This window comes from Sus scrofa, chromosome 1, assembly GCF_000003025.6.
Source record: "Sus scrofa isolate TJ Tabasco breed Duroc chromosome 1, Sscrofa11.1, whole genome shotgun sequence".
In the NCBI taxonomy this organism is placed as follows: Eukaryota; Metazoa; Chordata; class Mammalia; order Artiodactyla; family Suidae; genus Sus; species Sus scrofa.
Window position 1 is genome coordinate 120,468,309 of NC_010443.5, and position 25,439 is coordinate 120,493,747.

General features: G+C 43.1%; 1 protein-coding gene across 1 annotated transcript in view; it reads left to right on the forward strand.

Annotated features, from left to right (window-relative positions):
• CYP19A3 (cytochrome P450 19A3) overlaps positions 8,582-25,439 on the forward strand; it is a 79,214-nt gene continuing 62,356 nt past the window's right edge. Inside the window, exon 1 of the mRNA XM_021083473.1 lies at positions 8,582-9,043. The gene's annotated coding sequence lies outside the window, so the exon portion shown is untranslated. The remainder of the gene's footprint in view (positions 9,044-25,439) is intronic.

Sequence of the window (25,439 nt, forward strand, 5' to 3'; positions counted from 1 at the left end):
AGATGGGTGGTGTTTTGTCATAAACCTCCATCCTAGGTATTGAGCAGGATGTTCAGCCAGTGTGAGAAAAAACATTTTTCAGCTCTCCTGGAGATTTAGGAGTAATGAGGGACTGTTTGTCACTTGGCCAAAATGCATTCTTGTTCCACTTTAAAAAACTGAAACTCCCTCCAGTTCAGAAGCATTAAATGAATAGTCTACCACATGCTGAGAACTTAGCTGCCCACCACTGTTCTGGTCCCCTGAGTACTCCTAGCAGCTTCTATGTAAGCATTCTATGGATCCCCTTCTGGATTTGTTTTTTATTACTAATAGCTATAATTTACTGAGTGCTTACTATGTGCTAGGCACTGTTCAAGGAGTAATACATTGCCTCATTCCCAGGTGGGTTCTTGGAAACAGCAGAAATGTTCGATAAATAGAAGCTCTGAGGAGTTAGGAAAGTGTGGGTTCATGCAGGCTGGGACCAGCCAGGGATGATGGCCTTCAAAAGATAGGTTTGCAACTCACCCTCTGTTTCACACCTGCTGTCTGTTTTCTGCTCACCCAGTGGTGGGCCTGAAGGTGGGTGGTGGGGCAGGGGCATGGTGGAAGAATACAGGGCAGTTCACGCTTGCCCTCACCAGCATCTGCTGGGTTGTCTGGGAGCAGGAGCACTGTGTGGGATACTGGGGCACTGGAAGAGGGCCTCCCCCCAGCCACTCCAGCTTCCTGGTGGTTAATGATAAATCTCTTCAGTGGGGCCAGGTTTTATCCTTGATTCACTGGGAAAAGGCTTAAAATGCAAACAGTTCTAGAGAAGGTGCCAGCTTTGCCTCCCATTTATAAGAAGAGATGAATGACTCCAGAAAGTTTCCTGGTGGGGGCGAGAAGATGAGGGGTCTTGGCTATCTGAAGGGAGTGGGGAGGAAAGGGGACACAGTGGGAAGCTGAAAGCTTTGTAGCAAACCTACCATCTGAACATGGCAGAAGGTCCCAAAGCACCCACCCAGCTAAAGTTGGAGGGTGGTTTGCAGCCTTACAGGGGCAGGAACCATGAATGATACAATCAGAGTCAAGTTCATGAACCTGTTACATGAGAGCAGGACTTCTGGAATGTGAAGCCTGGGGCAAAAGTCAGGTGCAGGGACCTCTGGGAGAGCTGCTCCATGCCCAGAACTGTGCCAGGGTAGCAGTGGCCCAGAGGCCACTCATCCAGGGGCCCACTTCCCTCAAATTCATTACTTGAAAAGGAATCTTTTGGAAATGGTATAAAGTATACCAAAGCATTTGAAATGTAAGGATTTGTGAACTTAGTAAGGCACAAGGTAACTTTTATGCAAAGGAATAAAGTACAACAGAAGGTGGGACTGTCCCCGGACAATTCAGCATGTCTCATTGTTAGAGACCTGTATCCCCCACTCCTCCTTCCATGAAGAATGTAAGTAACACCAAACCCTACTTCTATAGCAATAAACCCATTTCAGAACAACCCTTCTCCACTTAGTTTACCTTCCATTTCTCTTGATTGTGCAAGATGGAAGCTGGAATCCAGGGTGTGTGTGTACTGGGGGGTGGGGTCACCACTGTACTTCAGGTCCCTTTGTTGTGTTGAAGGGTGCCGAGCTGGGAGACTGATGGTGGGGCCCTCTCACTAACTGTGGCCACTCTCACTAAGTGGAGGGCAATGGAGGTGGGGGTGTCCTATCAGAGGGGCAAAGCAGAGATCAGACCTTAGGGGAGAGAGGCTGCCGTCACCTATGAAAATAATCTGAGCTTAACTGGGAGTACACTGTTGAGCCAGGGGTTCAAATCGGGGCTTCTGTTTACAGGAAGGAGATGGGAGGGAGGGAGAGAGCAGGGAGTGGGGAATGAGAGCAGAGGAACCGGCTAGGGGGAGAAGTGAACGCTGTCTCTGTAGTGGGCCACTGGAGCACACATAGGGCGAGTGAGTAGAGGCGCAGTGCTTCCTAGACAGCTCCCCCAGAACAAGGAAACAACAGAGTCAGGTGAAGCCCATACCCAGTGGTGAAGCCTTAGGTGCAAGAGTCCAGGGTTCAGCAGGGGAATCCCAAGGAGTGTGGGATGGTGGAGAATCTGACTTGAGTAGCAACTGTGGAATGCTAAGGGTCAGCTTCAAGGCACAGGGCCCAAATTACAAGACAAGTGAGGGTGGACAGCCAGGTGATACCACATTTTGGACAGTGGGCTGAGCTGTGGCTGCCTGACTAAGAAGTCCTGTCTCAAGACATGATTGATCTGGGAACGTGGCAGGACCGAGTGCTCGCGAGTAACTTAACTGTCAGGACCTGTGGAGCAGACGGGAAGGTGGGGGCCAGGGACAAGGAGGAGTAAACAGTTTAATTTTCTCAAAATCCACTGCCCAACTACTGAGTGTTACAGGCATCAGCAGCCCAGGGATTAGAAGATGAATAAGACACGGTCCTTACTCTTGAGAGGTTTGTGAATTTTGGAAGAAGATAGGCTGGGGAAAAAACAGACTCTGGTGCCTTGAGATGATCTGTCAAATTCACGGTGCTTTAAATCACTGTGGAAAAGTAGCTCTCCATTACCTACATTTTACTCCAATAATACTCTTTGGCTTAGATATATCGAATCTAGTCATCCATGGACTGAGGCATTGAACTTTTTAACATTCCACCTCCAATTTACATCCCTTCTACTAGTTGCCGGTAAAATCAGCTGGTGATCTGGACCTGCTTTGGGCTGGACGTCCAGAAGGTGGTGCTTTTGTTTCCTTTAGCAGTTTTAGCCCTGAATCATTGATGAGACTCTGGAGGCAGTTTAATAATTACTTTGGGGGTTTTAACTGAACTATCAGAGGAGGGGGTGCCATTTGACATTAGAGTGGAGATCTGCCAGGGCAGAGTCAGGGCCCAGGTGTTTCTGCCCAGAAGAGGAGGAGGGGCCTGGGGAGCCTTCTGCAAGGGCTGCGGTGCCAAAGTCTGAGCTGCAGCTGCTTGAAAACCCGAGGAGGCTCACAACATCCTCAAGGAAGCAGCACTGTGAAAAGTTCGGGTGGGCTCGGTTTCCTGAGCTCATCAAAACAGACCTTCCTTGATTTGCATCAAGCTTAACATTGCTGCAGCCGTGCCTCTTGGAAACAATCATGCTAACCTGTGGCAGTCGTTAGCCACCTTCTCTCTTGGTTGAAAAGTCTATTTGTGTTTCCTTTCCTTAAAAGTTATATTTTCGATTATTTTGATTCGGGTTGGTCTGGGGCACTGGGAAGGTCAGGCCAGGCAAGGAAGGAAAGACTGATAACTTTTCTAGCTCATTCCAGAAAGTCACTTTTTCATTTGGAGTGGGTGTCATCTGGATGAGTTATGTGGAAGAGGAACACGTATTGGCAAAACCCTGCTCTTGTCAACCCTACCCTCTATCGATGCCGCCTCATGGATGGGATTGGGGGGCAGGAGGAATTGAAAGCTTTTCCTTCTGGAATCATCCTCAGCAAGACTGCAGCAGCACCATCTGTCCCCTCTAGAGGCCTGGGCTTCTAGAGGTGTATTCTGAATCCACCACTGCTTATCTCTCTCAAGATGTCATGGGTATAAGGTACCAATTTCTTGCTCATATGTATGCCAGTATATCTTCTGTGCATGGATTCCTGCCTTTTATTTCCTTCTAGATGATTTTCATCAGCCTTCCACTGGATGCATGCTTCATGCTTACACATTGACAAACCTGCAGGATGAAAACTGTTGGGTATCCCTGAGTGGGTAGAAGGTGATGGTGTTGAGAACACATGTGCAGCAGGAGAACACTGGGTCTTTAGAGGAGGATTCCCTTGAAGCTATTGAAGGACTGATATTCTTACACAGGGGGCTTTGAACATGCCTGGTGGTTACGACACACTTGGCTTTGAAATGCAGTGTGCAGAGCAAAATAAGAAGCACTCTTGTACCCTGCTGGTTGAAGACTGCAGTTCAGACAGGAATCAACATTCCAGGTGGGGCATGGGTAAAAAACCCAACAAAACAGGTGCCTGAAGACAGAGCAGTTTAGTGCTTTTTGACCTTTATCTTAGCCCCCCCTCATTTCGAGACATGTGCCTGCCCCAGGCTTGAGTAGTGGGCGGGTGGGAGGAGGGTGCTTACCTGCAGGCATGGAGAGGAGGGAGACAGGGATAGATGGACTCAGAGGTGGGTCAGAGAAGAGAAAGAGAAGAATGGAAATTGGTTTTGATTTATGAGAATTTTGCTGAGTTTAGTTGTACTTTGCTAAAACAACACTGTTGGCTTATAACTGTGTGGCAGTTAGTAATTATCCCTCATTTTTTTCTCCTGGGGATTAGAAGATTCTAGGGTGAGGTCACTGCAGAATTTGTTCAGTGTGGATATGAAGGTATGCACCTTGCGAGGGCACACAGCTTCGTAAGTTCAAGAGGACAGGGTTCTTGGCTTCCATTTGCTTCCACATTTCCCCACCATGGCATATTCTTCTCTTGTTTCCCATCCCTTCCCCCGGCCTGTTCTCACTCAGTACACTACTCAAAGGAATTAATACCTGAACATTGTCTGAAGCATTGACTAGAGATAAATTACCAGTTGTGAAGAGGGTCAGCTAGGACCAGGCAATCTATGAGAAGAACATCATGGTTCTTTCTCCAAGAAAAGCAGTGAAATTGGACTGTACGGTGGTATTTATTAGGTTACTCTCTTTTGTTATATTAATATTGCACAAATTGCAGTCCAAGAGCTCCCTGCCTTGAGTGTCTGCTGACAAGATGAATTGCTCTGGAGCCCCAGGGTGGCTGGTGGGCTCTTCACTGTGGTCTTCAACATGTGGGTCAGAGCAAGGTGCCTCAGAGGTCTTCCTGGAAGGGCATTGCTGTAGCTCCCCCAGGGGCAGGCTGGCTGCCAGAGTGTTGGTATGACCAGAGCACTGGGAATGTGGTGTGGGTAGAAACTGTATTTTCCATGACGGGGTGGAGAGGAGAGAAGGGGCGTTTTCACAGGAGAAAAGGGGCAGCGGGCTGTTACAGGTACATTATCTGGATAGTTGGATCATTGTTGGTGACCGGTTCAAGGGCAAATCTTTCCTGAGCACCCACGTGATGCACTGTGTCTGGCCTTGCTCTTTAGATGATTATTGGAGAACTGCTGGGTGTGCCTGTAGTGAGATGTATACCCCACAAAACTGGGATACAATCTGGATGGGGAGCAAGGTGTTTGTAGGAATTTTTGCTGAGTAAGGCTGTGATGACGTGCCCACAGGGAAGGATGACCTGTGATGTCTTAGGCCTTCATCACTGCAAGAAGGTGAGACCAGGAGAAGCTGCAATCAGGGAAGACAGCTATAACCATGAGTACTGAGGATTGCTCACTGTTGACTCAGGTTGCTGTGTCTCAAGTCTTAGCATACCAGAAGTCCCTGTGGCTTGTGACAAGATTTTTGAGTCCAGAGAGGCAATCAGCACAAGGGCAAGCTTGGTTGCAGTACCAAGACGGCCAGGATGGCAGCCATCTCTGGGAGGACAGACCCTTTGCCCCTTTACCTCACACCTTCCAAAGCTGCCTTGAAGTTCACCTTGAGGTGGTTGTGCTTTGCTGCCCTCCACTGCTCAAACCCTACTCTTAACAGCAGCCACTGGGCTGATAGCCGGAGGCCCTCCTCTGCTGCCCTCTGGTGCTCTGGCTTCTAAGAGTAGACTTCTGCCCAGCGCATGGCATCTGGCAAGGTAAAATTGCTTGGAAAAAGCAAACTTGTTTGGTACTGGTTAAGCTTTTACTAGCTGCTTTATGTTGCAGGCAGAGGTCCTTCCAGAGTGGGCCTCAAGTAGTTGAAGCACCTCCATTTGCTCTGGCAGGTCATGCTCCTCTTCTAGGCATGTGACCTCTTCTGGGAACAGTTTCCTGGAGAAATAGGAACAGAACTGCAGGCCGCTATACTAGAACTTTCCCAGGATAGGAATAGATCCTTCCTACCTCCTAGCTAAGAACATGCGTCTGTGAATCTTTTAGAAATGGCGTCTTGGGTGTTCAGCCAAGAGAGACAAGTCCTGGGGGAATTACTGGTAGCTGGGCAGTAGGCAACTGACAGATCTTTGGGTGCTTAGTCAGGAGTGGCATCAAATGACACTGCTTTTGTACCCCAAGAAAGGCCCCCAAAAACCACTTCTGCAGAGGATGCCGTGGGGCTTGATGTCTCTCAGTGTACCATCTCCTAATCTGGAAGCAAGAGCCCACTGTTCTGGGTTCCCAGCTGCTCTCCCATTTCTGAGATTGGGAGATGGAGCTTATGTGGGCTGGGCAGATTCCAGACAATGATAGGATCAGCTTGTGGTGGCTCTGTGGTCTGGGCACTCATTTGCAAGTGATCTTCTGCACTGCAAGACCCAGAATGACACCAGACCACTTTCCTTGGTGCAAAAAGTTGCATTCATGTGAAAAATTTCCTTCCAAAGCTTCAATTTGGAACACTTGTAGGCAGAACCTGCATGGGTCCAAGGCTGTTTCCTTCAGCCATGCAGTGTTGACAACTGAGTGAGTCCTGCATAGACCATAGTATTTCCATACCTCCACCCAGGCAGGTGAAAGCCTGGAACCTGCCAACCACTGGTGACTGAGTAATCTCCTGATAAGCAAGAGGTGGCCAAAAAGCAGGTATGGGGTGTTATATTCCAGAGGTAGAAGCTAAGAATCCTAAGCAAATTGCCACAAGGGTGGTTGGAGCTGAATTAGAGCCAAAGGAGTAGAGAGACCAGGATGGACAGATAAGAAGAAGGGTAGGTTTCATTTTTAGGTCGAGGTCTAAAATGCAAATATCTGTAGAGTCTGCTCCTTTGGAGGGAACCAGGCCCATCGGGTACAGGACCAAGGAATACTTCAACCCCTTCAGGCCCATCCCTTCTTTTTTGTCTCCTTTGATTTGGAATTTAACCAAAACATTTGATTGTATTCTAAATGCAAAAGCCTTGTGTGAAGTACTTGGAATTGGGGAAAGAAAAATATGAGGTGGTTTCTGCCTCAAGGAACATAATACAGTCAAGTTCATGACCTCTTCCCTCTTAGCTTCCTCTTCATTCCTCTCATTCCTTCAGCTAGCATTTTCTAAGTACCAAGCTCGTACTCAGAAATTTAAATTTCTCCTGCCCTTTTCTATTATCTCATAATTCCACTATGTCAGATCTTTTCCTTTATGCTTCCATTTCTTTCTTAAAAAAAAATAGGCAATAAATCAAAATTGGGGAGTTCCTGTCATGGCGCAGCAGAAACGAATCCAACCAGGAACCATGAGGTTGGGGGTTCAATCCCTGGCCTCACTCAGTGGGTTAAAGATCTGGTGTTGCTGTGAGCTGTGGTATAGGTCACAGACACAGCTCAGATCTGATGTTGCTGTGGCTGTGGTGTAGGCTGACAGCTGTAGTTCCAATTCGACTCCTAGACTGGGAACCTCCATATGCCATGGGTGTGGCCCTAAAAAAAGCAAAAAAGAAAGAAAGAAAAATTGGGGGGGATCAGAAAGGAGGAAGAGATTTTAAGGGAAAATATTTGCTTGGTGACAAACCTGAATTTACTCTGTGACACTCAAATGCCCTGTGTCCATCTGACTTGTAGCTTGGGTTGGGGAAGGTCAGTGTTTCATTTCCTCTTGTAATGAATTTTTGCTGAGCATTAGCCCCATGCCATTCACACAGGCTGTAATTTTTTGTAAACGATCAAGTATCTCTAAATAAGTTCAAACTGGTTGTGAGTCTCTCACCCCCCTTTGTAAACGAGTGATGAGGTGATGCTACTGTGACAGTGACCAGAGTAAAGAATGAACGAGAGCCAGATCTCTTCATTGCCTACCTGGACTTCCACCCCAGCTCCTAGACCTGGCTCACGTTCCTCCCGCACAGTGTGTGCATCACAGGATCCTTTACAAATCAAGCCAAATGCAAGCATGTTGGAGGCAAGTAAAAAAAGAAATCTCTAAGATCCTTGGTACTCTTTTTACCTCTTACCTTCATTTTTAACTCTAAGTCTTTGATCCCTTATTTGCTTGCTTGCTTCTCACCTAAGATGGGACCAAAGAGACCTGTGAAGGATGGAGGAGGTAGGGAAAGAGATGGAGGGCACAGTTGTGTTAGGGAGTTATACCGAGAAATGTGTGCCTAGCTTTATTTTGCTCCCACACATCACCTACCCTACCTGCTAAAAAGCTTGGAATGCTACCATTCCTTTGACTCTTAAGGAAATTTGAGCCATTTAAAAATATATTCCTAGAATGCAAATGTCCCTGGGAGGGGTAATACTTGGCTAACAGTTAATTTGAGGAGAGAGTCTCGATGATTAAAGTCACCACAAAGCAGGAGAGAAGGAATCCCAAGACCAAAGTTTACCTACTTAATTGTTTTTACTTCTGTCTCCTGGCTAATGCTCTATCTGAATACAGGAGAGAAGATAAAAGGCAGATTTGTATGCAAGCCTCCTCCTCCCAGCACATACACACCTGAATCTGAAGCAGTGGCAATTGTTTGTACACAGAAATATCTGATTTCCAACGTAACATTTTCTTAAGTGTAGGATTTTTCTCTTAATTTTCCTTTGGAAGAGATCAAAGTAGCTTCAAAATTCCCACTCGAGTTTGCCTGGGACAGGTGTATGTATATGTACATAAATCTCCCTTTTCAGCACTTGTCTCGGACCCCATGAGGAGTCAAAGTTTCAGAGAGCCCTGGGAGGGATCGGCGGCATTACTCCCTGTCATGGGAACGTACACACAGATCTTTTCTCCTCCTCATGGTCCTTTTTCTATTTGTGATTTGTAATTGGCTTCTCTTGGTACGTTACGATCTATTACAAAAGCCAAACCATTCAGAGGGCAGGCTGAAATGACAAAATTTAGTTATAATTTATGTTGGCCCCTGACATATATGTTTTTTTAATGATTTGGTCTCTAAGCAACTGATCTCTTAGCAACAAGAAGCACCTTTATAAAAGATGGCACACAAAGCGTGATTGCCAGAAAAGCCACCGGTTCTTAAACAGCCGCGCATCATTAGCAAAACTCACCATCTTCAAGAGTCCAAACTAGAGGTGACCAGCAGACACAGGTAACCTTGATATTTGCACATTTTCTGAAAACAACTCATGCAACTATCGAAGAGAATGAAATTCTTTGAAATATGTTCATGTTCTGAGATCTTATGACTTGATTTTTGGCTAACTTTTAATAGGATATATTCAATTAAATAACTGCATCTTGATTTTTGAAAACAATTTGGATAAGAATTTTGTGATCAGAAAATAGTTTACTTAAAATATTTCATAGATATGAGGATGGAAGGGGGGAACAATCTATCCTTTTCAAGAGTTTATTTCTATAGATTTTCATTTGAAGGGGAAAAAATCCACAGTGTGGCAAATTAAGAGGGTACAAATGTCATCCGGGTGGAGTGCACTGCTCAGGGAATATGTGTATTTTTTTTCTTAGTGTATTTTTAAGCTGCTAAAATATTTAGAGTGTAGCAAAATTATTTTACTTCCAAACCTCAGCTTTTTAATTCAGTGTCAATTCCAGTAGCAAGCGATGGTCATTTGTTGCAGATATTCATAGACTGGTTTTTCTTTTCTCTCTTTTACAGCACAAAAGCAAGCACTATTTGCTTTCATTGCCATAAGAAAAGAGTCATTCTAAAGATAAAAATAGGAGAAATTCCAGCCCTCTGTTTGCTTTTTTAAGGTACCCAACCCAGAAGTTGAAGCCGTAAATGTCTTTCTAGAAAATTAGAGCTAGAAATGAAGAACAATTGTTTTTCATATGAATCCCTTCAATTAAGACCTGTAATTATAAACTCACTTGGGGTACTCAAAGTGCACAAAAAGGAGATGTTTTACGAGAGGGAAATAAAAACCTCCTTAATTGAACTTGGAAACAACATTATATAGAGATATCACAGATCTAAGCAAACAGACTTTAGAACACTGCAGTTTCAATAAAGAAAATCTGGGATGGTGATACCTTTGTTTTTTTATATGAGTAGTGTGTGCCACTTTAGGTTGAACTCCAAGTATGCTAACATCTTAGTACCAGAAAATGGGATACTTACTCTAAATACAGAGTTGGCAATGGGTTGGGACATTTGAAATCAGACAGTCCCAGAAAATCTGGGACCTAAAAAAATGCTCCTTATAAGCACAGTATGATTACATTTGATTTAAAAAGCTGCTTATGACTTTTTTTTTAACCATTTCCAGTACTCTATTACTTTAAAAATTTTTTTGTTATTACTCAATGAATTTTATTACATTTGTAGTTGTGCAATGATCATCACAAAAAAATTTTATAGCATTTCCATCCCAAACTCTCGGTGTATCCCCCCACCCCCTAAGTTTTTTCAAAGTCTTGAATGAGTTGTATTTCTGTTACTGCTACAAATTTCAGACAGAAGGAATTAATTCCTTCTTGTGATGGCTTTGCTGGGAAGTCAGAAAATGAGTATTTGAGAATTTTAATTTGAATTGCAGAAACTTTTTTTTTTTTTACGGTAATGTACTATGAAAGCACAGAGAAACATAGCTTTGTCCTTTAGCACTAAAAATTTATTGTACTTATATGTGCAGTTGGGTCATTATTATGGAAACTTGTTTGTGGCTTTAAATTAAGGAATTTGGATAAATAACTATAATATACAACTTATGTTGGCTGTGTCTGGATGTAATTGCACTTTGATGTGTACCATAGCTTCCTAAATATTATGGGGAATTAAAGTAAGCAAAGATATGGTAACATTTATATTGCAAATGGTAGCTGAGTTTTTTTGCAGTGGTTCTTTAGGTTTTTCAAATCCAGCCACTGTGTCCTTTGAGGGTCATGCCTTATACATTTGGTCTATGCATAAGGAACAAAGAGGGCCCAGGACACTGTAGAGCTTGTCATTTTGGCTGTCTTAATGAGCCAGCTGACCAAGATGGACGGACAAACAGTTAAAAGATTTGAGACATACAATGAAATACTTGGAACAGACTGGCCACTATAAACTAAGCCAACTTATTCTGCTGTGTTTGAATTAGTTACTTCTGAAATGTACACACATATGTAAAATGGTCTCAAGATAAATCATAAACTAGGAAATTGAAATGAACTTCTCCATTAGTGAGGGCTTCCCAGGAAAAAAGGATCATTTCAGTTTCTTAAATGAGACATTTCCATCATAATCCTTATATGATTTGGTGTCTAAAAATCCTAGACAAAACCTGATGGCTCTTTTCCTTCAAACCTTAGGCTGGGATTGAGCTGCTGAGGAGGGGGCGTGAGGGGAGCATAACAGCTGGCAGACCTACCCCCAAAGAATCCTGCTTTTTGGGAGGTCCACACTGCAAACAAATCTGTTTACTCTGCACACCTTAATACTGGAATTAAAGTGTTTGGGTAGGAACCTAATCAGTAGTGACATGATTGACCTTTCGACAGAAAAAATTTAACCCTCTTAAGTCATGCTTGAGATAATTTGAGATAATTTGGTTTTGATGAGAGGGAAGCAAGCAAAAACAAACAAAAAAACCAAAACGCACACACACACACACACACACACACATACACACACACACACACACACACACACACACACACAAACAAAAAAAACAACCCAGAGCAGCCCCCAAGGTCTAGGTGCTTTACAATGTACAGCTCTGTACAATCCTCTCAACAGCAGTGCAAAGGTATCAGCACCTCCACTTTACACATGTATAAACTGGGTTTAGCAGTTGGCTAAGATGTTACCTAAGCGGTGAATGGCAAAGTTGGGGTTTATACCTATGGCCACTTTGACTCCCAGCCTACCTGCTTTCCTTGTGCCACAATGGCACAAGCAACTATTTTAAACTGATCTTCAAATAGTCCCTCTTGTCTGAGTAAAGCAAAAGCTCTGAGTCGGTGGGCTGGTGGTGAAGATGTAGGCATCTTTTCACAGAAAGAGACTCCTTAGCCCCTGGTTCTGTTGGCTGGGCAACTCAGATATCCCACATTTTCAATGGTTGTCACAGGCTATGAAATGCAGGGAGGGGGGCACTTGGCTGGCTGTGGCAGCAGCAGCCCTAGGGCATGTCGCCATTCCTTGCCATGATGCACACCCCAAGTGAAGTGGGGTAGGACTCATTGAGGTCCTCTTTCTGCAAGGATGGAGCCTGAGGCAGGGCTGCCTGAGGAGCACCCTCAGATCACAACAGTGGAAAAGAAGTAGGTCAGGTGACCTGCCATCAAGCTTAAAGTGGCTGGGAAGAGAACCCAGGTGTGGCTGGGGGCGGGGGGGTGAGATGACGCTGCCAAAAGCAGAACTTTCTTCCAGGGACATCGCTTTCAAGTTGTAAGTGGTTCTATAGCCTCTGGCTTATGTTGTGGCCCTCTCTCCAAATATCCCTGACAAAGAGATTAGTCTTAGAGAGTTAATTTAACAAAACTTTCTTGAAACAGTATTTGGGGAGGAGATCTGTAGAGGAGTTGGGACCAGGGCAGCTGTGGAACAAAGCACTTACACAGCCCCATCTCTTTTGATCCTTATGTCAATCAGCTCAGAGACCTGAAGAGACCTGCCCAAGGCCGAACAGTTCCATGCAGGTGGGACTCAAACTCAAGTCTTTTGACTGGAGACCCTGTGGCTCTTTTCCTACAACTGGGAAATATGATGGTATATGAAGGCACATACAGATTCTAAGGTGTGATATGGATCCAGAAGGGTTTGGGGTTGGAGCTGATGTGCCTTGAACTTGGCATGATCAAATGAATACCAGGGGCAGCTCTTCATCTGCTACACTTGAATCCATCCCTGGAAGTGGGACTAACACTCTGACAGGTGTAATAGGCAACCTCCCATTTCTGTGGGGGTATACCCATGGGTAAACCCTCCAACCATAAATCAGAGGGCTGGCAGGCAGCTTAGGAAATCTGAAAAGAAGGCATGGTAATAGGTTCTAATTTGTACAAAACATAGTATCTTTGTGCAAGAGTATCCAAGTAATCCGCATACCTCTGCTTTCCTAGGGTTCTTGTCTCCAACGAGATATGCCCACCCTCTTTGAGTTCCTGCCTGGTGTGTGGTGCTATGACACACATGGTCAGCGCATAGATATCACATACCTATGGTAGACAGCACAGGCCAAATCCTTCTCTCTGCAGTGTGTAGAAAGTCACCTCTCATCTGGCAGCCCTGGGTAGAAGAAGGTCACATTTCATTTCTTAAAAAGCCTATCATTCACAATTTAGGAGCTGACTTAGAGTTTGCTTAATTTATACTTCTCATTTGGGATGTAAGGGAACTGAGCTGAAGTGATTTGCCCAAGGTCTATGCAGCTAGTCAAAACAAGGGACTGAGCTCAGCTTTCTTGATTCCCAGTCCAGTGCTCTTTCCTCTGTATCATAATCATTAATCCTAAGAAGAGGGTGAGAGTACAAATTATTACCCCTATTTTACAGATAGAAAAAGTGAGGTCATAGTTCAGTTTAGGGAAAACAGATATTCCAAAAGTATGACAATTATTAAATCTATGAAAGTGATTTAACAGTCTCTCAGGATTAATAATTTTCATTCTCCCTGCTGGATACAAATATGCAGATTTCATTGTTGCAGTGAACATACTAAAGTGTCCAAAGGCTAGTCAACCGGTTCATCATATTTCTCTTCTATATGGAAAGTAAGGAAGAGGATGGAAAAACAGTCCCTGCCTTTATGAAGTCTAGTGTCCAAACCAATTACGCATTTATGGAATCCTTTAAAAAGATAAACCAGCATGTGTCTGCATGTCAGAAGTGTCACATCTAGGCCCCACACCAAAACTGTAAGCAGTAGTTGTTGTGGGATTTTCATTCTGTTGGACCCACATTTGAATGTGGTACTATCCTGGAAGAGGCTCTAACAGAAATACCCTGATGTGCAGTAGCAATTGTGGGAACTCTATGATTCTGATGACAACACTAAAAACAGGTAGGTGTGAACTCACGTGGATTGAGCTCTCTGTGCCAAGTTCTGTGCTAGGAACTTTACATAGGTTTTCTTATTTAATGTTCATAATCTATGATGTCAGTATTCAGGGTACTGTTTTCCAGATGAAGACACTGAAATTTCTGCATTTAAGGAACTTGCTGAAGAGGCAATGGTATAAAGTGGTGGTTGTTTATCCAACATATATCTATTCACTTAAATTATAAGCCTGGCACTGGACTGGATGCTAGTGATATAAAGTTAAGTAAGACATGGTTCTTGTCTTTAAGAAGCTCACAGCCTAATGATACTCATTTCCAGTTAATGTGGGAACCTCTGCTTGTCAGAGCTAGTTTAATAGCAAATAAGATGTGTGCTGAGTAAATTCTAAAAGATTTACTCTAGATCATACATTTTGGAGGTTGGAAAGGGTCAGAGAAGAAATCCTAGGACAGGAAAATCATAGGGCTAGGGTTTACAATAAGAAGGAAAGTTGAAGATAAATAGAAAGTTGGCATTCACAACATGTAGAATAAAATGGCAAAAGGCATGGAGGAGAGAATGATCAGTTCACATAAAAGGGCCAAGGTGTTCCATGCTAAGGAGTAATATAAACAATGAAGTTGGTGATACTGAACACTGGCAGAAAACCTTAAAGATCAGACAAAGGAGTTTGGATTAAGTGAAAAGAAAATGGGGAGCCAATAAAAATCCGCTGATACAGGCTCCTGGATTTTGATTATCACTAGATTGTGTACACCTGTGCCAGAGGAAAAGCATTTTTGTCCATGTGTCATTGACCCTGATTGAGGGATACTACCGACTAGAAAAACAGTCTTTTGAAACCCTCGAACTAATCAGGAGTGAAATGATGAGGTCCTGGCTTGGACAATAGCTGCAGAGGATGAAGCCTAACCAGAGACTAGTTCAGAGCAAACAACGGCCTAGGCTTGGTAATTAAATGAAATAAGGGAAGGAGGAAATAAAACCAAGAGAATGGTGATATTCCCAGAAGTAAGAGAAATTTAGGAATTAGCTACCTGGTGAACTTATTTTTCCAAAAAGATTTAGATATTGTAAATGTCCCCAAGTTGGGACATTCCTTGGAAATGTTAAACATATCCCTGAAACTACAACTCAAGACATACTGGGCATAAGAATTTGTGCTCTTCTGAGAGTAGAGAAAAGTGGGAGGTGGGAGCAACCTGAAAAACATCATTGTGATGCTAAACCATTAGAATTTCCAAGATATTTTAATAGCTTTATGGGGAAAGCAGGAGTATTCTGGAATGTTCAGGAGGGCCTGGGTACCATACCTTTAGGCAAATGGCCTACCTGATGAGAGTGATCTTGCTCCTACAAGTCACAGTGTCTCTAAGAATGAGTGTGGAAAGGGACAAAACAGATGACTTCAGTATGCAGACTGGGTGGCCCTGGATGATTGAGAAGAGGTCCCAACAAGGGATCAGGACAGAAGACTGATAAAAAGTGACCAGAGACTTTAGAAGAGAACCAGAATCAAAGTGTTCCAAGATACTCTCTGAAAAGGCAGCAAAGAAGAGAAAATTTCTTAGGCTGGCAAACAGACTGGTAAGGGAGAAATCAGTGGTACCCTCAAAAGGCAGTGTGGGTGGAACAGGAAGCTAGTCAACCAGATGGGTGGCAGGAGCCCTGGGGGTAGAATACAAGAGCACAGTCAGGCCTCCTGACCTGCAAGCCCATGTGCTAGATGGATGCAGAATTAGTCAATCCAAAGACTTAGCTGTCAGCAGAAACCCATCTTAAAATCTAGCTGTTGGCATGAGTCAGTAAGGCTGGGAAGAAAAGAGCATGAACTTTGGAGTCAGACTGATGGACCTTAATCCTTACTTGAACAGAAACCAACTCTGAGACAGTATCAAAGAGATTTAACCCCTATTTCTTCATATTTAAAATGGAACTGCTTCTACTTAATTCACAAAGGTTAGCTTTGTGGCTTTTTAAAGACTAAGGTGAGATAAAATGCCCATAAAATATTGCAGGAAAGGTGCTCAATAAATACTAATTCCCCTAGGACAGTGGGTTGTTCGTTTAGCTGTGTTACTTGGAATCTTGGAGTTCTTCAGAAATTTTCATAAGCTGTTTTTCAAGGTGTCAGGGGCAGGGAGATTCTGGGGAAACAAAGGCTGAAGCTTCAGCTACCCATATCCTACTCTTATTAGAGCCCTGGAGTCCTATGAAACCTTTTGTTTAAAAAGGTGAGGCAAGCAGAGACAAAGCTACTGGGACTAGCCGTGAATTTAGCAAGGTTTCAGGATACAAATTTTAATTGGATTCTTATACACTAGCAGCAATCAATTGGAAAATAAAAATTTTAAAACAATTCCAATACAATAGTTCCAAAAGCCATAAAATACTTACTTATAAATCCAACAAAAAATATTTAAGATCTCTATATTGGAAAGTACAGAACACTGCTGAGAGAAAATTTAAAAGACCTATACATATCAGAGATATATCAAATTTGTGATATAAGACAATATTGTTAAAGTTCAATTCTGCCTAAATTGTTGGTGTAAGTCAGTGAAATGTCAAAATTCCAGCTGTGGAATTTGATAAGCTGATTTCTAAAATTTAAATTTTTATGTAGTTCTCTGTGCTATACAGCAGAACCTCATTGCTTATCCACTCTAAATGTAATAGTTTGCATCTAACTCAACTCCCAGTCCATTTGACTCCCTTCCCCTTCCCCCTTGGCAACCACATGTCTGTTCTCTATGTCTGTGAGTCTGCTTCTGTTTTGTAGATAGGTCCACTTGTGCCATATTTTAGATTCTACATATTAGTGATATCATACAGTATTTGTTTTTTTCTGACTTACTTCACTTAGTATGAGAATCTCTAGTTGCATCCATGTTGCTAAGAATGGTGTTATTTAGTTCATTTTTTACGGCTGAGTAGTATTTATACAGAAATGTAAAAGACCTAAAATAACAAAGTATGCGCAGTTAGAGACATTTGAAAAGCAGGCAGCAAGACTGGATTTAGATTTGTGAGAGATTTATAGAGGAAATGACTGGGGAGGGTAAAAGGGGAGGGAGCAGGAATAGATAAGGAAGCAGCCAGACTCCAATCCTTGTCATCTCCTTTCTATCCATACCCATGAAAGGAGAGAGAGAAGGAAGAATTGTGTGGAAAGGGCTTCAGACTACAGTGTAGTTCTAAGAGTTTTAGTCAGGAAAGGGGAGTCCCCAAGCAAAGATTGCCTATTAGAAGAATCCTGTATTGGATGGAATCACTAGTACCTCTGCCATACTTACTTTGGAGCTACCAAGGGAAAGACAATCTTTTTGTCAACTTGGTGGCAAATCCATAGGGTGGGGCTATCAAATATGCTCCCAATAGTAGGTTCTTTTGAAAGAGATCTGAGCAACACATCTCCATGCCAAAGTAATTTTTCAACAAATTGGTGAGCTTACCCTCCAATTTGTTAACCTTACCTTTGTATTTCAGTACTTTCTGTAGTAATCAAAACTGTTTGGTATTGGTAAAAAAATAAACATACAGATGAAAAGAACAGAATAGAGAGTCGAGAAACAGTCTCACACATACAATGCCAATTTTTTTTTTTTTTTTTTTTTTTTTTTGTCTTTTTGCCTTTTCTAGGGCTGCCCCCTCAGCATATGGAGGTTCCCACGTTAGGGGTCTAATTGGAGCTGTAGCCACCAGCCTACACCAGAGCCACAGCAACGTGGGATCCGAGCTGTGTCTTCGACCTACACCACAGCTTATGGCAACGCTGGATCCTTAACCCACTGAGCAAGGCCAGGGATCGAATCCACAACCTCATGGTTCTTAGTTGGATTCATTAACCACTGTGTCATGACGGCAACTCCTATAATGCCAATTTTAAACAAAGGTACCAAGGCAATTCAATGCGGAAAGAAAAGTCTTTTCAACAAATGGTGCTAGATCAATTGGGTATGGATAGAAGGGTGGGGGTGGGAGAGGCATCAACCACTACCTCACCGCATACACAAAAATTAACTCAAAGTGAATCATATACCTAAATGCAAAACCTTAAAGCTCTTAAACTTTCAGGAAAAAACAAAAAAAATCTTTGTGACCTTGAAGTGGCAAAGCTTCATTAAAGCACACAAAAAACCCATGAACTGTAGAAGAAAAATTGATAATTGGATCTCGTTAAAAATTAAAAACTTTTGATCTTCAGTCAACATTAAGAAAATCAAACCACAGACTAGGAGAAAATATTTGGAACACATATATTAGAGAAAAAAAAAAAAAAAAAAAAAAACAAAACCTTGAATCCAGAATATATTTTTTAAAAAACTCTTAAAATTCAATAAGACAAACCAGTTTTAAAAAACAGGGGAAATATTTGACCAGACACTTCACAAAAGAAGATATATGAATGGCCAGTAAGCTCACTAAATATAGTTCAAAATTATCGTTAGGGAAATGCAAATTAAGACCTCACTCAGATTCTTCTGGAATGGCTAAAATTAAAAGATTGACACATACCAAGTGTTGGTGAGAATATGGAGCAACTGGAATTTTCATATACTTCTGGTAATTTGGAAGGTGATTTGGCAGTTTCTTAAAAAGTTAAACATATAGCTACCATACAACCATTCTAGTACTCTAGTGTCACAGTACCTTAAATAGCCAAAAAAAAAAAAAAAAAAAAAAAACAAAACAAAACCCACTGGGCAACAACAGTGTTCATTAACAATAAGTGGATAAACTGTAGTTTAACTGTACAATAGAATACTACTCAGCAATACTAAGGAGCAAACTTTTGATAAGAAAGACATGAATGAGTCTGAGGATCAATATCCTGGGTGAAAGAAGCCAGACAGCTGAGTACAGGCTGTATGATTACACTGGGACAAGATTCTAGAAAATGTAAACTAATCAATCAGTAGCAACAGGATGCAGATTAGTAGTTGTCTGGGGATGGGGTAGAAGAAGAGATGGACTGCAACATGAGGGTGATAAAAATGTTATCTAGGTATTGATGATAGTCTCATTTCACATATACAGATATATGCTTAAAATGCATAAAATTGTACACTTCAAACATTTGAGGTTTATTATATGTCAGTTATGCCTCAATAAATTGGTTTTACAGGGACAGAAGGAGGTGAGAACTGGTGTAAGTAATGCAATCCCATCTAGACAAGATATGAACAGTGTCCAAAATGTAGGGAGGAATAAGTCTGGTATATTGTTTGCTTATTTGTCTATTTAGTACCTGCCTTTCCCCTAGGCTGGGAGAGGGAGTGGAAGAAGGAGGAATGCTTAGTGCCAGCCAGCTGTCATGTTAAAGCCCCCTTGACCACTCCTGCCTGCTAGGCTGGAATCTTCACAAGGAAGACCCTCCTCTCTGACAGAGGAGCAGGCAGGCTGGCTGCCCAGGCAGTTGGCCACAGGAGTCACATAGGGCTTGGTGCTCAGAAGGGGGCTGTGCTTGCTCTTTAATGGTCTGCAATCACTATACTGAGTCAATAATTTTATCTCTGAATTTGTGTTTTGTAAGTCAAGTCCAATGGGACAGTGGATGTGCCAGAAACTTGGACCCTTGGCTCATGCAGGATCACACTTCCTGCTGCTTTGAGTTCTGGGCTGCCAGCTCCTCCTTCGTCCTGCCCAGTGGATGCTGCTAGGCACAGACATAGAGAAGGCCAGGACTACTACAAAGCCATGGGGGCTGAGTCAACAGGGTGCCCCCTTCCAGGTATCTGTGAGGATCTGCATTTGCCCCATGAATATCCCTGTGCCCAAGACAGTGCAACACCAAATGACAAATTTAAAATACCAAGGCTGGTGGAAAGATCGTGGAAGAAAGGAAACAGCTTTTTTCCACCTGCTTTTTAAAACAAGGGGCTCTGCCTTTTCAATTTTGCACTGGGTTGGGCAAATTCCATTGGCACTCACTGTGGGACTGCCTGCTCTAGATCACTGTGCTCCTCCCATAGTCCCTTCAGATATAATTGCTACCTGTATATAAGCTGGGCTGATTTTGCTCCCAAGAGCTTCCCACCACACTCAGGGGAAAGATGTGGCTCAACTCACCTCACCTAGGGGTGACAGAGATGCCTGAATTGTAATGCAAAGTCTGGAATATAGGGCAGATTTGTTCTCCAGAGCAGGAAGTATATCAGGGTAGAAGCAAGGAAAGTCCTGCTCTCGCAAGATTACTCTGGATGCAGACCTCCCTGTTCTTTTATATCCTCTCCAGTGTGGAATAAGGGTGAAAGTTCCAATTTTGAAAAAAGTAACCATGACAACAGCCAAGTCCATAGAGTAGTGAAATGCATCAAGCTCACTTTCAATACCCTCCCTTTCCTTCCAGGATGAAAGCTCCTAGTCAGACAATGATCCAGCTTCAACAAAAGAGCCAAAGGAAAGAGCAGACCCAGAAAACTTTGGTGTGTCCAGGTGTGTCAGGGATTAGTGCTATCTCTTTGATTTGTCAGTTCTTTGCTTCCAGCTTTCTCCACAAAGTCCAGGCCAGCTTTAGAAAGTTTGTTTTGAAAGGGCATGAGCAGCTATGAGCTCTTTAGGAAACATGCTCGACAAATCTGTTAAATTCATGGGTTTAAAAGTAAAAATAAACTTGAAGAGTTTAACTAAATGAGTCAGGGTGTGATCAAAATTATGGCCTAATCCTAGACTCCATGATTGGACAATGAAATGGCAGAAGTGCTTTTCCTTCTGTCCTGGGGGAAGGCCTCCCTCAGCCCTTCTCCAGGGCAGAATGAAGCAGAATGAATCTTGAAGGGCACTGTCTGGAAAGAGAGAAGGCCTGGGTTCTAACTCTGTCACTAATTAGCTGTGAGATCTTGGGTACATAGTTTAACCTCTTAGGCTGAGCCAACTTTTGCCCTGCTCTGGCAGCGGATGTGTAATTGCCTCTTAACAAGAGGAAATCATTGTGTCCGTGTTGTGACTGGTGAGAACATTATCACATACTCTTCTCTGCTTTTCTCCTAGTCTGGCAGAGAAGGGTCAGTTCTGGAAGTTTTTTGCAAGGTGAAAGATAAATCTTTCCTCCCCTCTGAGTCTGGGCAGACTTGGAGAGAAAGCAGAGAGTTATTGAAGCTTTTCCCAAGGAAAGTAACTATTTTCCCAAGTGTTGAGGGAAGGTAGATTTGCTCTGTCTCTGAGGTTATAACTACATTTATCAAGACTAGTCATACACGCTGGCCTGTAGTCACCTCACTGGGCACTGGGAATTTGAGGCTTTAGACTATAAAACCAGGCAGGCATCAATCAGAGAATAATAATCAAGAAGAATGGGGTGGGTGGGAGCACCCGCCCTGTTGAAAGGGACACCAGATTGTTGCCACAGGGAATGTGGGCCCACATTCCAGTGTGGGCATATCTGAGTTTTCCTCAAGAGAGCCTTGACATCTGGGCTTTTAAAATTTAAGAGATCTAAGACTTTAAATAATGCCAGTGAAAGCAAATTTAAAGCACAGTGCAAGACGAAACGAGATAGGTTAGCAGGCTGGGTAGGTTAATGACAGAAGCTCCAGTTCGGAGAGGGGAATAGAAGGGCAAAGCAGTGATGCCCTGCCTCCTGCAGCGAGCCCAGAGAGGAAGGAAGCAAGTCCTAGTGGCTTCTTTATTCAAGCAACTCTCCTACTGTCTTTCAACTCCACTCTTCTGTCTCTCCTCCTCTTTCCAGCCTGAGGAGACTTCATCTCCCTGTGGGAGGGGAGGTTAAAAAGCCATGCCCCTATCACCCATTCCTTTTCCCAGTTATGGCCAGTCCTGCCTATTCCTACAGGGCCTGGATTTTGAAACTCAAAAGCCAGGAAACTATTTTTTCCCTCTGCATTCTGCTTCCCTGATTGAAAAATGATCAACCAACTGAATGAACAAGAGAGGATAAAGGTAAACCAGGTAACACCGGCTAACCTGACCGCAGCCCAGGGGTTATAATGGATGGAGGATCACCACACACACACACACACACACACACACACACACACACACACACACACAATCTCAGAGGCCCTAAGCATGGGGAGAGTGTGCTTAGGAAGTTAGGACTAGTTTGGTACAGCTGGGTGAGTGTAGGGTAAATGGCAAGGAAAGGGACTGGAAAGCCCGATGAAACCCAACTTACTAGAAAACAAATCCAATTTTCTCAGATGTCTGATTAACTTATGTGTTACTTTTGTAAGGCTGGTGGCCCAATCCCATAGTATTTTGTGTAATTTATTGTCTCTGCTCTTCAAAGTGACATAAAGTGCTTGAGAAACCATGACCTGGAAACCATGCTCATCATAATTTGAGTGGCCTTTCCTCCTACAAAGTATCCAAAACTAAGTTGAACTCATTTGAGGGTATTAAGTATCCCCAGACTTCCCTGAAGGGTGTGCCCTAGGTGTCACCAAGCCATTTTCCTATTTTAGGAGCTGCTACTGCTTTCTGCCTGCCCTTCCCCCCCACATCAGTTCCCATTCCCTACTTCTCTAGGCTCTAATAAACCCTTCTTCTTCCACAATGATCCTTCTAGCTCCATCTCTTCACTAAAACTTAGGCTGACTCCTGAGAATCTTGTTTTTCTATCTTTTCAAGCAAAAGGTGTTTTTTCAGTCATACATCCCCAATTTCAGAGTTGGGAGCTGGGGTTTGTGTCTTCCAGGGTGCTGCCTCTAGACCATTACTCCCCTTTTCTTTCTAAAATACTGGAACCTCCTTGAGGTTCACACTCTCCAACCCCTTATCCTGACCCTCCTAGTCACAAAAGGTTTTAGCCTCTTTCTCCGTGTCTTCCTCTCCACTCCATCATCCTAAGAAGCTAAATGTCCTTATGGCTGATCTAAGCAACACCCTGGGTGCAGAGGTCCTTGATGATTGCACCCTCAGTGACCTTCTCCCTCCACCTCAGCATACTTTCGGGGGCACAGCTGGGACTTTGTCATCATCAGAAACTACACCTCCTCTAAAATCTCATTCTCTCACCACTGCTTCCAGTTCATTTGCTCAAGTCCCCTCACTAAAATATTCTTTAGCCTGAAGCTTAGTGGTCCTACCACTTTCTCCCTGTCCGTGAACCTCCTCCTATCTCTACAAAGTTCCATCTGTATCTAGCTTAGAGGCCGTGAGTCTTCCCACAGTGTCCTAAAAATATTACTAAATCTGTTGTGCCCCTCTTGATTGTCCTTGCCTGGCAAGGCCCCACAGACTTATCTAGGCCTGTGCCTGAGTAGATCAGTATTACTGGAAAATACGGCACAACTGGGTATTTGGGCATGGCTCTAACTTCCTGTTCTCCAACTTTAAGTCCTCAATGCTGCTCAGCAGTTTCATGATGCTTTTCTAGAAGCCTCTGCCACTTTTACAATCAAATTTCATTTCCTCTTCTCAGAGCTTTAAACTCCTTTATTCCCAGACAAGCAGCTTGGCAGAGAAAACTGATGGCTTGCATTTGCACCTGTCCTCTCCTCCCAAGTGCAGTACAATGGAGCGCATGTCCCTCTTCCAACGTAGGCCAGTCCCTACACATGTGCTCCAGATCTTGTCCCCTCCTACCTAAGCAGGGATGCTGTTCTGTTTGGTGTACCTTCTCCTTCCCAAATCTTAGCTCTTCTTCACACCTGGATTCTTCCCTTTAGCATTCAAATATATGCTAGAATCCTCCATTAGAAATAAAGCCAAGCAAACAAAACTTCTCTTCCTTCCACACATCACTCACTGCCAAGCTTCTAATTTGAGAGTTATGCATTGGCACCACCTCCGCTCTATCTCTTCTCCTTTCCATCCTGCCTTCCTACTTCACCTCCTTGCGGAAAATTCTCTTGCTGGGGCCAACGATAGCTTTTCTGCTTTATCCAATGTGAATTTTCTGCCTTCATCAGTTTTGACCTCTCAACAGCATTCAATACAGTTAACCACATATTCCTTCCTGCAACACTCTCTCCTCTTGATTTTGGTGACAAAAATACTTCTGTGGTCTTCTTCTGTTCTTGCTTAGGATCTTTTGCCTGTTCTTCCTCCTCCCAAATTCTAAATTCCGGAATTCTTTAGGGATTCTCATATCTCATTCTCCCTTGGCAATTTCACCTTTTCCCAAGGCCTTAAATCCATCTCTAGCCTGGTTTAATCTTTCCTGAATTCTTATCTTTTCTATCACAGAACTGTAATTAAGTACTTATTGGGGAAGTCTGTATATCATTTCCTCTGCTAGAACCATAAGCTCTATGAGGGTGGGCAATGTCTTCTTTATCCACCGCTCCCATAATCCACTGGGTCAGCCTACAAAAAAGTGACTGAGCTTCAGTGCAAAATTCTATTCAATGGATCCATGCTCTGCCAGCCAAAAAAGGAAGCAAACATCTGCCTTCATAGGACTGTCTAATAGCTAGAACTTGTTAACTGCAGTCTTTTCTCCTGGATTTAAGTTAAAACTGTCCTTTCTTTAGTGCAAATAAGAAACCCAGGTATTTTCTTTTGCTGAAATAGGGGAATACTGTATTAATGAAAGTAAAACTAACATTGAGGGGTGAGGGAGTCTTTTAAGTTTTTTAAGCAGAAGAGTGACATGATGAGCACATAATTTTGGAAAGCTAGATGTCAGCAGTAAGGAAGAGCTGGTGGAAGGAGAGAATAGGGGCAGGGGCATTCATTTGATTCTGTTTGAAGGGAGAGCTGATGAAAGCCCCGGCTAACACATGGCATTGAGAATAGGAAGAAAGAGGGAGAGGCGAGACTTTAGAGATAAAATGACAACTGAATATGAGGGTGGGATGGTGCGCAGTGAGAGACTGCCCAGAATCTGAAGACTCCAGCACTTTGCCCAGAAACCCCCGCAGTCAGCCCTCACAAATGTGCTGTTCTCTCTCCCTGGAAGGACCGGCCCCTGCACCTAATTTCTTAGAATCTGATTCCTCCCTTATGATGTTTATAAAGATCTTCTTGCTTACTCCAGAGAGAATGACTCTCTCCATCCTCTTTACTCCCACAGCACTTTGTTCAAATGATCAATATCATTGCCAGTTGCATACAAGATGATGCTCGTGCAGTTGACCATTATCAAGGCATTGCACCATCTGTGAGGAAATTGCTACTTCAAACAAAAAGACCAGGGGAAAAAAGTCCTAAATTGAAAGAAGCATACATACTATCTTCATATTTTTGACTTACAATTAACTGAAAACATCTTCTCATCTTTCTTTTAAACAAAGTTCTGATGGGTCATTATAATGCTTATAATAATTCTTGTATTATTTATCTGATAAGATGTATATAAGATGTATCTAATGGATGAGCCTGGCCTATTCTTTCCTGTGATTTTGGAGTAAACAATCTGTTAGTTCCAGAAGAGCTTGAGATGCCACCTCTGAACTTCTAATTGACTCTTGTATCCTGAAAACCCATGGTAAGCTCATTCCAGCTCAGCTTTGTAAGCCATTCAAGTGTGCATGCTTTAGCTTTTTGAAAGAGGCTAGACATTTAAAAGAGGCTAGTCACAATGGATGCAGATAACATAGTTTAACCCATATAGGATCTGAATAGG